Raw genomic sequence first — 18702 nt, 5'->3', positions numbered from 1 at the left:
TTTAGTTTTTAGTTTTTATGTACATACGTTCCACCTGAAGAAGGCCGAAGGCCGAAACGTCGCCACATTAAAGCTGGAACAGTTAGGAGTTTGCTTCATGTTTCATCGTTTTACAATTAGTTTATATATATATATATATATATACAAACCATACAAGCAATATAAAAATGCATCACTATTGTAAAAAGGCCATTGCCGGAAAAAAGCTAGTCTTTAAACGCTCTGTCCTGCATCTCGGCAACTATATACGATGGCTAGACCTCAGACTATGCCAATGGACAGCGTTACGCCGGGGGGGGGGACATTCGAAAAGAAGCGCGAGGAGGGCTCGCATGCTTTCTCAAAGGTCTTGTTGCATAAGCACAACCTTCTTTCTGAAAGACTAGGGATGAAGCCTCTGCAAAGTACCGTTTCATAGTCACTTCCTGGAAAACTAATCCTTAAGGCACGTTTTTGAACACCTCCAGTTGCTACTTGAAGTGTGACTGTATACTGCTACTCCAAACTTGGCAAGCGGACTCTAAAACTGATCGCATAAGGGCGCAATATATGGTGATGAGCTGATTCGGGGGGAATCTAGCCCGTTTCAAAACCCTTAGCAGGTATAGACGTTTACACGCCTTATCCACAATCTCCGCTCCTCAAAGTGCGGGTATACGCTGGTTACTAAGTCGCGATTACTTTAATTTTCAGTTGCATCTGATTGGTTGAGTGAGAGAGTGGCGCGAGTTTTCTAGACCAATCATTGAACGAAGTGAAGTAAAACCATTGCTCTCCCGAATTAATTCAAATCTCAATTTAAAATTGTTCTAAACTTCGAAAGTGGCTAATTAAGACATTGATCGTATGAAATTCAGGTCTTACCACTGAGCCGTAAACAATGAAATGATGCTGTATACTGGCTGATAACGAGGCTGTTACAATGGCGGTGAAAATGGCAATGATGATTATTCCAACCAGAATCCAGACGATGCAAAAGATTCGTGCTAAAAACGACTTGGGTGCATGGTCGCCATATCTAAACAGTAAAGGTATGTTCTCACCATCACAGTGTCTGCTATTGACTAATTATCTTAAGATAATATTTTTAAAACATAACGGAAACAACAAATAACTGAAATGAAATATGATATCTAAGATTAGCAAGAGCAGAAAAACACGAAATAAATTAATGAGCGTTAATGATGATCGTTGATTTTGGCGAAAATAGCGAGTTATAGAAGATCTAGGAATAAACACAAATTAAAGATCTTCCTACTTTTTTACTCACCCAACCGTGGTCATGGTGACGAACGCCCACCAAAAGCCTTCCCACGTGCCATTGATAAACGGACGCGGAAAATTCATCTGGGTTTTTGAGACGATCCTGTCGGGTAGAAATGTGTGATGTTTAGGCCTGTCATGGTTTATCGCAAGGGTAGGGGGAGGGGAGAGAGCGGAGGATTTTGAGAGGATCACGTGGTTTTTAGGGGGAAGAGAGGGGGATCAGTCGTCGAGTATAAAGGGGGGGGGACTATAGAAAATTAACTGCCAATTGTCTGCTAACGAGGGAGAGGCATCGGATCATTAGAAAAGAGTAGCCTAAATGGAGATGAGATAAATTTCATCGTGACAAAACCAAAATCCTCCCACCCTCCCCCCCTTTTCTTTCAGGCGATAAATAATTACCGTTCCACGAAAAGCAAAGACTGCATCTACGGTCCAGCACCGCAAGTGAGTACACAGAATGCATAGAGAGATGTTTGGTTCACGAAAGATGCACCTCTCTGAGTTATGGAGGAAATGGGGGTCGCGAATGTCAGCTACTGGAGGCTAACAAGTACGATTCTCCCACAAAAATGAGAATCGATGAAACATTTGTACATTTCTCGATAAAGGGAAGAGGAAGTTGTGCCCATTTTCAGCTTTTGAATGACAACCAAACATCAAGAGATTATAAACTGTTTGTAATCTCTTGCCAAAAATGACTTCACTACAGTGTGCTCGACTATAAACCTCAAAGAACTTTTTCCCAATCACCAAGTGGGCGAAAATATTGTAAAAATATAATCAACAAGTTTTAAACATCTTAACGACTTTTCAGGAAATGTAGAAAGTACTTATTTGAAAAACGTCATGCCTATCGGTTTCGAAACCGTGTAAGTTTTTCTCAGATGCGAATTTTATATACCATTTCGTCTATTTTTTTTTTTAAAAAAGCATCGCATGTCGAAAGAATTCTTAACTTCTGCAGTTTGAACCACAAGGAGCGGTTAAATTTCGGGCTAAACTTGTTAATTTTAATCTTTCAAAACCATTATTTCTAGCTTGACTTTTAACACGCATGGCTTTAATGTTTAATTTGTTTACCAATTTTCAACAAAAAGAAAGAGGAATTCTCAAGATAAGATAAAAGCTTTAAAATTGGGTCACTAGAGTAAAACAATTGAAATACAATAGCAGTGATGCCCTAGTTATTAAATGAGACACCTTTTCCACTAGAATCGCAAAACTTTTGTCTCGGACGAACTCAGTCACTCCATACTTTTTTTCCGAAATTAACGGCCCACAGCGATTTAATTATCATGGGCCATTAAGATCGTCTTTTTGTTTTAAAAAGTCTCTCTGAAATTTAACATCTGTTTTATTTCAAAGTTTTATTCTGCGCCCTGTATTATGAAAGACAATAGCACAACATCCTCCGCCAGGCATGAAAATGAGTTCTACTCCCTAAAAGTTCACAGCTTCGCTTTCAGAAAACTGTTCGCTTCTGTCCCCAATATTTATCCATGCTTGTTTTCACGTCAAATGAGAATTTTCTTTTTACTCCTCGGACAAAAAATCGAGAATCACCGTCTCACGAAAGGATATAAATGTTTTTACAAAGTAGTGATGATTTGATGAGATCACGTGTCTCTTCACGGACAAACCTATTATCTATGAAACGAAGACAAAAGTTTGTTTTGCACGACAGTGATCAACTGGGAACAGGTGTTTCAGAAGGAATTTGTTTCTGGTTTGCTTTGCAATCTAGGTAACTGGTTTCCATGTCTTAAGTTTTTTTTATTTATCTCCCGACGTATCCTTCCTTCGCTCTTACAAAGGGCTAACGATCGAAACGTCTGCTTTGAAACTCTTTACAATGGCCAATATATACAGTATCAACTCTATTGATAAAATTAAATTAACCTTCTTGTAAGCCTACTTCTGTTAATGCTGTAGCAATAAATTAGCGAACTAAGTAGATTTTGAAGACTGAACTGTTGGGATTCCAGCCTGTAACATCACTAGTTTCTTGTTATACATTATTTGCCTGTCTTTACTGCAGAGACCCACTTGCGACAATGAGCTATGTTTAAAGGGGGGGAAATGTATCCCAGACTTCCAAAGGAATGGTTATTCATGTCGTTGCCCTTGGCGAGTACAACGTTTTGGAAAACTGTGAAGAAGGTGAGGTAGAAAGGTTCAAGTTTCTCATCAAGAGAAGAATTTAACCGCATTGTCCCGGATCGTGTTTCATGATTCGTTTTTGACCACATGACCTCTGAACTTAAAAGTGGCTTATCAATACAAGCAGGATTAACGACAGAAATCTGAAAGCCATGCGAGTCATAACTTGAGGGTAGACAATCAAGGTTTTTTTTCAGCGTATTTCATTGTTTGCACTCATAGGTCGAGTTCTTCCGTCCATTGATGGAGACTGGACAGCCTTCTGGTGGTATGACTTTGGTACCACGTGGCCGTCAGATGAAAAAGACGTCCTAGCTTACGAATTTGGTCATTGTAAGCCTTACACTTTTACACACACTTTATTTTTCTTTTTCTTACAAAATAATTTAGATTTTGTTGACCCGCAGATAGCAAATTTGCTATTCGAGGCGGGTCAATCATCAACAAACATTATTTACAATATATAAAGAAAATTAAAAACTAAATAATTAGATATTGTTAAATTATAAAAAGAAGCATAGCTGGCAAATACATCAATAGTTGTTCAATAAAGTATAGAAGCAAATACATTAGTACTGAAAGCAATCGGATCAATTTGTTTTAATTATGCAGTCCTTAAGTTTAGAGGAGATCTTTTCAACATCAAGATAAGAATCTTCATTATCTAGTATCTGAAATAAAGACGTTTTAATTTGTTTATTAAAGGAATGTTTTGATAACGTTTTGAATTCTTTCGGTATCTTATTCCAAATTTTGACACCAACACGCGAGAAAGCCTTTTTTTGTAGGTTAAGTCTAGAGTACTTTGTACTAAAGAGCTGCGATTTGGATGATCGAGTATTGTAGGTATGAATATGAGATGTTTTAGTAAATAGTTTCAAAATATTAATGGGAGCCCTCTGGTTGTGCACGTCAAACATAAGTTTACTTACGGCTTCATAATATAGGAACGTAACAGGCAGAATTTTTGCTTTGGCAAATAAAGGGATGGCATGCTCTCTTCGATCGGTGAAATAGATTAAGCGCAAAAACTCGCTTTTGAAGAACTAAAATCTTGTTTAAATAAGCATTTGACGCATTGCCCCAGGCAAGGAGTCCATAAGTTATATAAGGTAGAATTAATGAATTGTAAATATTTACAAGGATAGTAGAGGGAACAAAGTACCTCAGCTTTGCAATCATCCCTATTGTTTTACTTACTTTTACGATAACAGAGTCAACATGGTTTTTCCATGACAAATTTTGATCAATTAAAACGCCTAGATATTTGATATAACTTTTTTGCTCTAAACTAACTCTTCGGTTTGTCTCACAATCTAAAATACCTATTTGTGGAGAAAAATGCATTTTTTTCTGATGAGGACGAAAAATTAAGAAATTTGATTTTTTTGTATTCAATGTCAACCTATTTGTAGTTAACCAGTCATGTACGTTATTCAACTCTAGATTAACCGTTTGCTCGATCGCCTTAAGATTCTTATCAGCATAAAGTATATTAGTATCATCCGCAAAGAGATAAAATTTTAGTTTATCAGAACAAAGGTGAATGTCATTTATGTAAAGTAAAAATAGAAGAGGTCCAAGGACTGATCCCTGGGGGACACCACAGGGGGAGATAAGTTTTGTTGATAAATGCTCTCCAATCTGAATTGTTTGTGTTCTATTTTTTAAATATGATTGAAACCAGTCATTTATCAATCCACGGAAACCGTAAAAGTTCAATTTATCGAGTAATATTTCATGATTGACCGTATCAAATGCCTTTTTCAGGTCAATAAAGACACCGCATGAGAAGTACCGTTTATCCATATTACGTAGTATATCTTCGACAATATCAAGTACTGCATGCTCTGTGGAATGTGACTTGCGAAAGCCATACTGTGAGGAGTACAATAGGTTGTTTTTGTCAATAAATTCCTTCATCCGGAAGTACAAAAGTTTTTCAAAAATCCTATTAAAATTAGACAAAAGAGATATTGGTCGATAGTTTGAAGGGTCGGTCTCGTCGTCACTTTTATATATTGGCGTTATTTTAGAAATCTTAAGTTTTGAAGGATAGACACCAAGGATAACAGATAAATTGAAAATATAAGAAAGAACTGGAGATATGATATTGCAAGAAGATTTAAGCAGTTGTGTAGGGCAGGAGTATAAGCCACAGGATTTATTATTTGGTAGGGATAATATTTCCTGTTTAACTTCTTCTGGTGTAATGGGTTTGAAAAAGAAAGAAGAATCAGGTGATTTCAATTTACCAAGATAACTCATATAGTTATCTTTCTTTGGCAATTTACTTGCTAGTAAATTACCTACATTTGCAAAATGTTTATTTAGAATATTTGGTAATCTGGAAGGATTTTGTGTTATTTGATTGTTATTGCTTGGGTCTTTCAGCTTCGTTAACACTCTGCTTTTTGTCCTTTGGTTATTTATTAATTCATTTATTGCTTTCCACGTCTTTTTCATATTATTTGTATTTTTCTCAAAGAAATCATAGTAATAACGTTTTTTACTCAAACGAATAAGGTTTGTAATTTTATTTCTATAATGTTTATATTTACTATGTATTCCATTAACATATAGCTTGTTCTTTATTTTTATTGATGTCCTTATTCCTTTTGTTATCCACGGTTTTGCAAGTTGTTTAATTTTACGTTTGGATAAAATTTTAACAGGCGCATGGTTATTCACGACTGAATTTAATTTTCTGTAGAAAGATGAGAATAGTTCATCAATATTATTTGTTTTTGAGGCAATAATAGCATCCCAGTCGATCGCGGACAAATCATTTTTAAATTCCTCATAGGAGAATTGAGAGAAGTCGCGTTTTTTAATTGTTTTCTTGATAGGTTTGTCTCGCTTAGATTTCAAAATACAAAATTGAGAAAAATGATCAGAGACATCGGTAATAATGTTTCCACTAATTAGAACTTGATCAGGATTATTAACGAAAATATTATCAATAAGAGAGGCTGAGTTATTACGTACGCGTGTTGGTTTGTCAATAGTTGGAACAAGATAAAAACTTTGTAGGGCCAGTAGGAAATCCTGACTATATGAAGATGATTCCGTCTTTAAAAGACATAGGTTAAAGTCACCCATTAAATAAAGTGTTTTCCCAGTGGAAGCCAGTTTTTCGATTGTATCATTAAAATATTCAATGAATTGATCTGGGGAGTTGTGTTGACGATAAATTATTCCACATATGACATTTTTTTGTTTCTCATGGGAAATTTCTATCCACAATGCTTGAAACGCCTCGCAAGAGACCCTTTCAAGCACTGTGTAATTAAGGTCTTCATTGATAAAAAGCGCGACGCCTCCTGACGCCAATGGTGTGGCTACGTATTCAAAAGTGTAACCTGGAATTTCAAAGCTAATATTAACAGTCGTTTTAGTTATTTTCGTTTCTGTAAGTCCAATAGTATCAAACTGAAAATCCATTTCTGATAAGTAGTTGGTTTGGAGTTTTTCGAGATTGTGATTTAATTAAACTGATGATATTGTTATGAAAAATCGAAAAGCTCGTTTCCATCACGTCTCTTATTTGGGTATTTAGGTTTTTATTAAAATTATACGGAGAATAATAACGGCTGTAGATTTGTTGATTGAATAAGTTATTGTTGGTATTTAAACTGTCATCAAGATTTGAGTTTAGTCTGAAAAGATCAAGATCATGCAAACCATTTAGGTTTTCGAGTTGTCTCTTAGTTGGTAGCTGATTTTGGATCAGAGAGTTGTTAAATTGCCCGTGGTAGAGAGTTAAGTTGCCAGTGAAGTTATAATATGGAAGTTCTTTAAGAAAGAGTTTTCTATTTCGGTCCTGTTCTTTGTATCTTCTGGTTCGCTTTTGCATCTAAAGCGCGTTTGAAATCATATCATAGGTGAGATATTAAAAACTAGCAATAATATTGTCACTGCGTTACTTATCTCTATCCTTGGGTAAATGCGTTTAGGTCCTCCATATTTGCAAATTTGCGGATCGGTGAATTCTCTGATTTCCTGAGAAATACGGAACCATTTTTCGCCCAGCAGAATTTGAAGCTGTTGGCTTCTTTGAACTTCTTTGCCTCATACAGAAGGGTTTGTAGACGAGGTGTCAGATGATCGTAAATATTGAGGTGACTCACATCAATCTCTGAAGAAAATCCTAGTTGCTGTGCTGTTATGTTCCTTATTGTCTTCCTAGACGCCATGATTTTTTCCTTTACCATCCTTCTAACAAATTTACAAACTATTGCGTCTGGTCGATTCGAGGGATTCCTTGATGGAACTCGGTGGGCAATGTCAATGTCATTTATCGAAACATCTTTCACTCTGTCATGGAAGTGTTAGGAATTTATTTATTAAATGTAAATTATTTTTTTTATTCTCTTAGGATCAGTGTAGTTCGTGATTATTTGTATCTGTTACGTAATTTTTATTCTTCACTTGTGTAAACTGTTGTGTAATTAACCTTTATTGTGTATATCAAATAGTTTTCTTCATTCTTTTCGGGCACCTTGCGTCCATGTGTATTTAAGGATTTGGGTGGTTTGATACGGGGTGGTTTTGTTTTGAGAGAAGGTCACCGGCGGTGAAGGTTTGAAAGTTACCAAGACTCGTTCGGATCAGAGCACGTTTTAATCACTGAAGAGTCATTCAGCAAAACCGTTCCTTTACACGACAAAAGATCCATTTGTCGGGGAGCACATGTGTGCCGAGAAGCTGGCCGAAGAAATTAAAGCGCAGAACTTGAAGGAAAAGGAGAAGATTATCTTCTGTTAGACAGTAAGCCAGTGAAGACAACTGAGTCAAGAAAGATCTGAGCGAAGACCGAATTACGTGAGGTTGGAAACTTCTACGTTTAGCTGGGTTAAACGTGAGTTCGGTTTGTGAATTGTGAATTTGGTTTGTCAGTCGTTTGTTGGTGGAGCGTGGTGATTTGGGGACAAGATAAGAACACGGGCGTAAGGTGAAACCCAACCGAACTGAACTAAAAAAAAAAAACATTTTTTTTATCTTAATAGTAATAATCTTGTAAATAGTTTTAGTGTACTGTAGTTTAAGTTAGCGTATTCCTGTAAATTAATTAGATCATTGTATTATCGTTATTGTTAGTCGCTTTATTGTTGTTATTAGCATAATAAATATCTCTAGGCCTACGTTTAGTTGTACTGTGGCGTGTGTTCTCGGGCTCGTTTATGTTCTGTGTTTTGTTTATGTTAGGGGGCACCCACCTTTGTGGCGCGGATTCGTCACATATTTTTGGTGTCAGGAGTGGGATCGCTCCTTAACAGTTTACATAAACAGCTCAACAGGAGACACGCAAGGTAATAGTATACGATTATTTAATATGGCTACTGCAGCGATCGGCTATGATTCCTGGGTCCTTAAAGATCTTAGAGCTGAGGCTATCAAACGAGGTATTCATTTTTCTCCTAAGGATGGTGTTAAGACTCTAGCGAGCAAACTCAGAACTTCAGATCGCATAGGTCAGAGTTTCGATGCTCCAGAAGAAAACCTTGCGGAGGAAACTTTGGAGACTGGTCTTAGTTTTGAGCAGAGATTACAGTTACAAGAGCGTGAGCTGCAGATGTTAGAACTGCGGAAGAGAATTAGTCAGGAACACAGAGAAATGAGGGAGTTAGAAAGGGAGGTGGAGAGAGAAAGGCGTCAGGCTGAAAGGGAATTAGAGAGGGAGAGAAGGGAGTTTGAAACTCAAAAAGCCCAAGAAGAAGAAAGGCGTTTGGTACGAGAGGAGGAGAGACTCAGAAACCTTAGAGCTGAAAAGGAAGAATTTGCTATAAGGGAGTTTGAAAGGAAACAGGTAAGTGACAATGAGGTTAAAAGGCCCAAGTTTATCAAAATCAGGGAAATGAGGGAGAGTGAAGATATAGATGATTTTTTCCGGATTTTTGAAATGACTGCAAGGGCGCAATTCTTACCCGAGGGGGAATGGGTTGGTAATTTAGTACCCAAGCTCACTGAAAAGGCTAAGTCTATTTATTTAGAAATCCCAGACCCTGCATGCCAGGATTACCACGAGAGTAAGGCAAGCATTATTAAAGCCTACCAGTTAACCGCAGATCACTATAGATATAGGTTTCGAACCTCAGAGAAAAAGCCCGACGAGGACTTCGTCCAGTGGGGAAACAGAACCCGAAGGTATCTCAGCCGCTGGATAGCTGTTGCCGAGGCTACTGGTGATGCGGATAAGATAATTGAACAGGTATTGATGGAGCGACTTCTTGATGCTGTAAGTCCTGAGCTTAGAGCTTGGTTAAAGGAGCAAAAGCCCAAAACTGCTGAAGAACTTGGCAACCTTGCTAATTTACATGTTCAATCTAGGAAAGGGCCACTTGTTGATGGTAAGTATATGTCAACCGCTAGTTATGAGAAATTTGGGAAAAAGAAGAGGCCAGATGTTAAGGCGGATAACTTATTGTCTGAACAGAAACAAGACCAATACCATGTAAGACCCTCCAAACCATCCTCCCCTCCAGCCCGTAGAACCACGAGGCCTGAAATTAAATGTTACAGATGTGGTAAACCAGGTCACATGTCGTTCAACTGTGGAAAGGGCCGTGGGAAGCCTTCACAGGGATACCTCCTGTGTATGACACCCCTAACGTCAGAACAATCTCAGTTCCCTCCTTGCAATGTTAGAGGTAAAATAAACGGGAAAATTGCAGAAATGGTCATTGATTCTGGTTGTACTAGGACTCTAGTCCAGAAAAGATATGTAAACAATACAGCCTTCACAGGGGAGAATATCACAGTATTAACAGCTGCGGGAGAACGTCTTACAGTCCCACTTGCAAACGTTGAATTTGACAGCAAAGAAGGTAAACACGTAGAATTAGTAGGAGTGTTGGAGAGGCTACCCGTAGATTGCTTACTTGGCAGGTCGTCTTTTGGAAGAACACTGTCGAGACAAAATGTTTTGGACCAATGGGAGAGAAATGTTCTAGCTGATGACATTGGTGGAGATGAGGCCTTCGTGATGACTAGGAGACAGAAAGCATTACAAGAAGCCCAATTGAAAGCAGACGAGCTAATTGACAGGGAAAATTCACTCGCCGTCAAGAGTTTAGCGAAGAAAGAAATAAAGCCTGAAGCTCCAGAGGAAGGAGATTTGCAAAGGTTATTTGAGGGCATGGTACAGGAAGAGACAAGTAAGAAGAATCCTGAGAGTGATACTTTGATAATAGAACCTAGTAAAGTTAAACCTCCAGTAAACATCCTAGATAGAGACAGAAACCAGCTGATAGCGGATCAGAAGTCAGACGTGACTCTCGAGAAAGTACGCAAGGAATCATCCAAAATGGCACCACAAGAATCGGATGGGTACTTCTTCACTAACGACCTCCTGATGCACCGTAAATATCTTCCCGAAGAACATAATGGAACAAGAGAGATTCCTTGTGAGTCCACTGGTTACTCGCCCTTTGAATTACTTTATGGACATACGGTGAGAGGACCCCTCGCCGTTATCAAGGAGACTTGGTCGGAAGGATCATCTTTAGAAGACAATCTGATAACTCATGTCCTTGAGATCCGAAGAAGACTTGCAACGATGCAACAAGTTGTTCAAGAAAACTTGAAGCAAGCCCAAGGTAAGCAGAAACGGTTGTATGATATTCATAGTTCAAAACGACACTTAGAAGTTGGAGACAAAGCCTTAGTTTTGCTTCCCACCCCTGGGAGTAAATTAGAAATGAGATGGCAAGGACCCTTCAAAGTCACTAGAGCACTAGAGGACGGATTGAATTATGAGCTTGATACAGGCAAGATGTACAAACAGCATCGCACTTATCACATTAATTTGCTTAGCAAATGGCAGAGCCGTGATGAAATGGCTGCTTTAGTAATGGCGGAGTCCCCAGAGATGCCACTGCCGCACGAAAGCAACGTTTTCCCATTTGGTCACGATGAGACTTGTAAAGATGTAGTGATCTCTGATAATTTGACAGAAGATCAAAGACGACAGGTAAAAAACTTGCTACATGAGTATTCTGATGTATTTTCAGGAAAACCAAATTTAACCAATGTAGCGGTGCATAAAATCGACACGGGTGATTCCCCACCCATTAGGTGCGCCCCTTATAAGGTCCCTCAAAAACTTGAGGAGGAGGTTAACAAAGAGATTGAAAATATGCTGGAAATGGGTATAATACGCCATTCTACTAGTCCATGGGCGGCCCCTGTTGTCATTGTTCCCAAACCAGATGGTACAATACGACTGTGTGTTGATTACAGAAAAATGAATTCTGTCACAAAGATGGATGCTTATCCTATTCCCTCCATGGAACGTATGATTGAGAAGATTGCCTCTGCTAAGTACATTAGTACAATTGATCTCACAAAAGGTTACTGGCAGATTCCCTTGGAGACCTCTACCATCGAAAAGTCCGCATTTATTACTACCAAAGGCTTGTATGAGTTCTTAGTTATGCCATTTGGTATGAAAACAGCTCCAGCATCCTTTCAGAGGATGATGTCTGAGAAAGTCTTGCAGGGGTTAGATTTTGCAGATGCCTACATTGATGATGTCGAGGTTGACACGTCAACATCTTTTCCCCAACACCTTTTTGAGCTCCAACAGGTTTTACAACGTTTACGAGAGTGCAAACTGAATGCTAGGCCGTCCAAATGTAAGATCGCGATGTCAACGGTCGATTTTGTTGGTCACAGAGTTGGAGGTGATAGAATTCAGCCCCGCACAGCTTTGGTTCAAGCCATTAAAGAATATCCCAGACCAGAAACTAAGAAGCAGGTAAGATCTTTTCTTGGCTTAATCGGGTATTATAGGAAATTTATCCCAAATTTTTCGGAACGGGCTGCTGTCCTTACCGACCTCACTAAGGGTAAAAATCCCTCTAAGGTTCAATGGAGTACTAATCATGAATCAGCTTTTCAGGATTTGAAAGTTGCAATGCAGACTCCCCCTGTTTTGAGGCCACCACACTGGAATGACGAGTTCATTTTGCAAGTAGATGCGTCAAATAGAGGTCTTGGGGCCATCTTAAGTCAGAAAGATCAGGACGGGGAGGAACACCCCATAGCATATGCTAGTAGAAAGTTACAGCCTAGAGAGGAAAAGTTGTCTACCACAGAAAAAGAATGTTTAGGAATTGTTTGGGCTGTAGAGCTATTTCGCTATTATTTATATGGCCGCACTTTTAAGCTGCAAACGGATCACAATCCCCTTGTGTGGTTAAATCAGGTTCGCGACAAGAGTAGGAAACTATTAAGGTGGAGCATTACCTTACAGGAGTACGACATGAAAATAGAACATAAGAGTGGTAAGCAAAATTGTAACGTAGATGCCCTTAGTAGGGCGTAAATACCTCATATTGCTCTACAGTATATTAATGTAATCTTTAATTAAGCACTATTTTTTGTGTTTCCATGTCCCCAAAAAAATAGCTATTTAAGGGGGGAGGTGTCATGGAAGTGTTAGGAATTTATTTATTAAATGTAAATTATTTTTTTTATTCTCTTAGGATCAGTGTAGTTCGTGATTATTTGTATCTGTTACGTAATTTTTATTCTTCACTTGTGTAAACTGTTGTGTAATTAACCTTTATTGTGTATATCAAATAGTTTTCTTCATTCTTTTCGGGCACCTTGCGTCCATGTGTATTTAAGGATTTGGGTGGTTTGATACGGGGTGGTTTTGTTTTGAGAGAAGGTCACCGGCGGTGAAGGTTTGAAAGTTACCAAGACTCGTTCGGATCAGAGCACGTTTTAATCACTGAAGAGTCATTCAGCAAAACCGTTCCTTTACACGACAAAAGATCCATTTGTCGGGGAGCACATGTGTGCCGAGAAGCTGGCCGAAGAAATTAAAGCGCAGAACTTGAAGGAAAAGGAGAAGATTATCTTCTGTTAGACAGTAAGCCAGTGAAGACAACTGAGTCAAGAAAGATCTGAGCGAAGACCGAATTACGTGAGGTTGGAAACTTCTACGTTTAGCTGGGTTAAACGTGAGTTCGGTTTGTGAATTGTGAATTTGGTTTGTCAGTCGTTTGTTGGTGGAGCGTGGTGATTTGGGGACAAGATAAGAACACGGGCGTAAGGTGAAACCCAACCGAACTGAACTAAAAAAAAAAAACATTTTTTTTATCTTAATAGTAATAATCTTGTAAATAGTTTTAGTGTACTGTAGTTTAAGTTAGCGTATTCCTGTAAATTAATTAGATCATTGTATTATCGTTATTGTTAGTCGCTTTATTGTTGTTATTAGCATAATAAATATCTCTAGGCCTACGTTTAGTTGTACTGTGGCGTGTGTTCTCGGGCTCGTTTATGTTCTGTGTTTTGTTTATGTTAGGGGGCACCCACCTTTGTGGCGCGGATTCGTCACACACTCCCATCTGATGAAATAGTTGAAGACACAGGTTAGCTGTCTGCTCGGTCGTCTCTTTCGCTGCCAGCAACGGTAAACCGATAACTTTGATGTTAAATTGGTAGCTGTACATTTCGAAGCCATCAATTGACTGCGAGATTCTATCGCAAGTATCAGAAATTACATTTAGCCTTGAGCTTAAACGCTTCAGTTCTTTCGATGCGTACTTTTTAAACGCTTCAAAATCATCGCATTGAGCTGAAACAAACTCAACTGATCGTTCTTTGCCCACAGTGTCGCCGCCATGTTCGATGCCAGCATCATGATTGATTTCTTCACGTCGATGTCCAATTTCCTCAGTTAATTTATCCAGTTGCTTCTTGAGATCTTCAATTTCATTCCTTAACTGCTGATTTTCTTTTTTTAGTTGGTTTCCTTTACCAGCCATAATTAGGGAAACTTAATAGAATAAAATCACACAGAGCGAGAAATATGCGTCCGCTCAGCTCAGCGTCCGCTACTCTTGCCACGTGATCCGTACTGCTTTGGTCGACTCCCTGCAGACGCTGAACCAGATGCAACTGAAATACTTGCAATTGACTCAGAGGGCACCACGTACAAGTGGAGTTTCAGTTCTAAAGCTCCAGTTCCCAGTGCAGCTTAGCGGGCCTTTCATGATCACCTGGAGGTTGACCATGGGGATAGCATAGACAGCATACCTGCGCGGAATCCAGAAGTTCTGGAAGGTAACGAGCCGCCTCATGTTCAACGTGCATTCATGAACCGTGCGCAGAATGGAGTCAAGTCGGTGCTGCTGGATGACAATAACTGTGATTGTTGGTCAACCCTAAGTCTCGGACATGGTATGTGTCATAATTCTGCGTATTCTAACGTCGACAGTTTTGGCGTGGATACTCTCTATGAGCCAGTCTGTAACAGCCCAAGACCAGGTATTGGTCTGACGTTGTACGTCCGTAGAAAAACCCTCAAATGACACTCATCATCAAAGAGGCTTCCATTTATGGCAAAAACTAAGAAAGAGGTGCACGTGTCCTAGGAAAGGATCGTATTATATTTTAAAACATATATTGGTTGTAGAGGACTTATTTCAACACTTCGAGTTTTTAGGTCTTCAACACTTCTTAAATCAACTGCTTTTGTCATGCTGTATCCCATCGGGAGATGTGTAATGGCTTATAAGCTTGCATGCTTCTATCAGTGTTTATAGTTCACCACTAAATTTTCTCCGATTCATATTGGTTTAAATTGATCACGTGACGCGATAGTGTTCATCCGTGGAGAGACACTATCAGTCCTTATAGTTCACCACTAAATTTTCTCCGGTTCTTATTGGTTTAAATCGATCACGTGACGCGATAGTGTTCATCCGTGGAGAGACACTATCAGCCCAGAGTGCCCGCCCGCGGAAAATACCCGGATGGATAGTGCCCGTCCGAGGAAAATACCTGGATTGATAGCACTCATCCGTGAAAAGGTTTGAATAGTTTGACAGCCGCGAAGTTAGGCAGATCGGAAAAACAGTGACTTTTCAATTCTGACAGGTATAACGTATTATTTAGCCAATGTACGGTTGCGAATTATTGACATTTGTGACAAGCTGTAGGTGCGGAAGAAAATTTAGAGCATATGGTATGACGTGGACTGGACTGGACTGGACAGGACTGGACTAGTAAAACGTGGACTAGTAAAGCGCGGACTGGTAAAACACGGACTAGTAAAACGCGGACTAGTAAAACGCGGACTAGTAAAACGCGGACTAGTAAAACGCGGACTAGTAAAACGCGGACTAGTAAAACGCGGACTAGTAAAACGCGGACTAGTAAAACGCGGACTAGTAAAACGAGGACTAGTAAAACGCGGACTAGTAAAACGCGGACTAGTAAAACGCGGACTTAACAACGACAACAACAACAACAACAACAAATTTCTTACGAAGGCGATCACAAGACTTGATGGCGAGCCAATTTAGTGAGTGACAATCCCTGTTTGACCTTTAAGCTACACATGGGTTTGACATGCACCAGATACAAACGAATTTATAAGTTTAGGCTAAGAAAGAATTTTATTCAGCGCCACTTCAAAATCCTAAAATACACTTTTGTCGTAAATTTCACGGCAGAAACGCAGGAATTCGATGAATAAAAGTCACATTAAATCTCCTTGTGTCTAGGTAGAAAGAGTCTCATTGACTTCAGCTTTTCGGTGGAAGAATAACCGATTACACACGCCATTACAGAAAACAAACAAGCAGACTGAAAACTCCAAAACACATATTCGCATTCACTTACAATTTGACTTTCCGTGACATTTTAAAACGGAACAGAGGTAAATCTTCGATGATTGATCGTCGTTGGAAATAAAAAATACTTTCCGTAAGATCTCTGTTTTTCTCTTTACGAGAAAATTGTCCCCTGATCAGTTAACTTGTGTGTGTTTCTCACACCAGTACTGTTGTTTCTTCAAAAGCGTATGATATTTTTACTCTTCAATTGACAGGTGTCACATCGTGACAATTACTTTTCAAAAAAATGTTTGAAAATTTGGTCGGAAGCCTTTTAACTACCTTTACCAATAAAAATGTTTCCGCGAAAGCTTTCTCTTTAATTTGAATAAAGTTTGTTTTCTTTATAACTCACTCGCTATGAAATTGTTAAGTTCAAGGAGGATTTTCCCGTAATTAAACTCGTAATTGTAGCCCTAAATCATTCGGGTTCTTCAGTGGTGAACAATAAAAACAATAGAGTGTTTATGTCTCGGAACTATCGGTCTGATAGTTGCCCCTTGGAAATTTTATGTTCTTAAAACTAGCATATTTGTTTTAAGAACATCAAATTTCCGCGGGGCAACTATCAGCCGATAGTTCCTCGACAGAAACACTCTATTGTTTAAATAGTGCCCGTCTACGGAAAATACCCGGATGGATAGTGCTCATCCGTGAATGATTTTGAATGGTTTGGCGGCCGCGAAGTTAGACAGATCAGAAAAACAGTGACTTTTCAATTCTGACAGGTCTAACGTATTATTTAGCCAATGTACGGTTGTGAATTATTGACATTTGTGACAGGCTGTACGCATGAATAAATATTTGATTGATCTGCATTTAGTGGGTTTTGAATGTTTTTCAACTGGCGCGCGGAAGAAAATTTAGCAGTGAACAATAAAGACAATAGAGTGGTTATGTCTCGGACCGATCGGTCTGGTAGTTCCTCGACAGAAACACTATTATTTAAATATAGCCGAGTTGCCATCGACGAGAAATTATGAACTGTGATGTCTCATAGAGACTCAAGGGCGTAGCCAAGGGGGTTCCTGGGGTGCCCGTGACCCCCCCCCCCCCCCCTTGGCAGGCCTTCTTTAGAGCAAACAACCTACAATATTCAGGTGGCAAAAACGCCATGACAGTATCTTGGCCGTAAAAGCCATTGCTGGAAAGCCCACTTTATAAAAAATTGGTTTTTTTGTAAAGTATTTTCGACAACGGCTCTTGAATTTAGTTAATAGAGAGATTTAGCAAGAGGACGGGATCGTCAATTGACAACGGCGCGCGCAGCAAAAATGCCGGTAAGAAACTGGTTCGAGAACGTCGCCCCGTTGTGTTTCAGAAGTGATTTAGCAGTCGTTGCAACGAGACGTCAGCGCAATATCTGTTCTTCAATAGCCTGAACTCAGCTTTTCAAAGATCCCCAACACGAATTTTCGCTTTCACAAACAGCTTTAAGGACAACGAAACTATCCTCTTTGAGAGTGATGCAACAAGCGGAAACAGAGGATAATTAATATAGTTACAGAAAGTTAGATGTTTATAAATATATGAACCACATGGGCGATTAAACTCTATAATTGATCCATTCCAGGTAAGACTCGTGTCTGTTGATTCCTGTCTCGAATTTTAGAGCCCATTAGATATTTTTTTAGCGATTTGTTTTGCTGTCTTTTCGTTTTGTGCCATTCAGTTTTAGCACTGCTCATCTTCGCAATTTTACAAAGTATAATTTGGAAATCATCATCGTTTTTCCCCTTGTTTACTGAATATTTCTATTCATTCATGACGGTACATCTCTTTTGAACATTGAATACTTAGAGGTGCAAAGCATTTTGAACGGGGTTATGGCGAAACCATGTAGAAACCAAGCGACCCAACGGCAAAGTTGTTTATGATGAGTTCTTGTTTAACGCTGAAAAAGTTAAGGCAAGTCACCCATGAAACGATTAGGCTTAGGATAAGACTTGGTTTCGGTTTTTTGTTTGTTTTGTTTTGTTTCTTCCTTTTTCGACGAAGTTGTTCTAGACTGAATAAAATTACTTGATTTAGAAAGTCGTGTCGAAATAAAATTGATTGTCATTTACTTTTGTTGCGTGAGCACGACTTTCTTGTTTTCATCGGTGCTGATTAAAAAAGTTTAAGACAGTGCAAACCCGAGAAAATTCTTAAATTGTTAATCTTTGACTTCAATCCACAAAGCATTCATTCATGATCGGTAAAAACGACAACGACAACAAATAAATAAAAAAAAATTATGGTATGTAAGCTTCGTGATAGTTTATTTGATTGACCACTCCAAACTTCAACTTGGAGCATGGTTATTGGTGAATCGATTTATGATAAAATTCAACAACATCCTATTCTTAGAGTTTTCACATAGGCTTAAAGAAATGGATTAAAGAAAAGCCCTTTTATTGTCTAAAGCCTTGCTCACTCAAAAGCAAACAGAGTCCTGAAATCTTGGATCGCTTGCCAACGATTGTTCCAATTTCCTTTCGGGAATCCAGCACATTGCAGCGACAAGTTTTCAAAAATGCACCGATTAAAACAAAGAAAGGGACCCAGTTATCCTGAACATGAGTTTTGAAATACTTCCAAATAGTATTATCTCGTTTCGATCGATTTACAAGAGCACAATTGACGGAAATCCCAGACG

At 38.9% G+C, this 18702-nt stretch overlaps 1 pseudogene; it reads left to right on the top strand.

Moving 5' to 3' along the window:
* Positions 1-922: 922 nt before the first annotated feature.
* Positions 923-14908, top strand: LOC148725704 (uncharacterized; annotated as a pseudogene).
* Positions 14909-18702: the final 3794 nt, after the last annotated feature.

This window comes from Stylophora pistillata, chromosome 8 (assembly GCF_964205215.1).
Source record: "Stylophora pistillata chromosome 8, jaStyPist1.2, whole genome shotgun sequence".
NCBI lineage: Eukaryota > Metazoa > Cnidaria > Anthozoa > Scleractinia > Pocilloporidae > Stylophora > Stylophora pistillata.
Note: the sequence above shows the minus strand (reverse complement) of the source record. Positions and strands in the feature narration are given on the sequence as shown.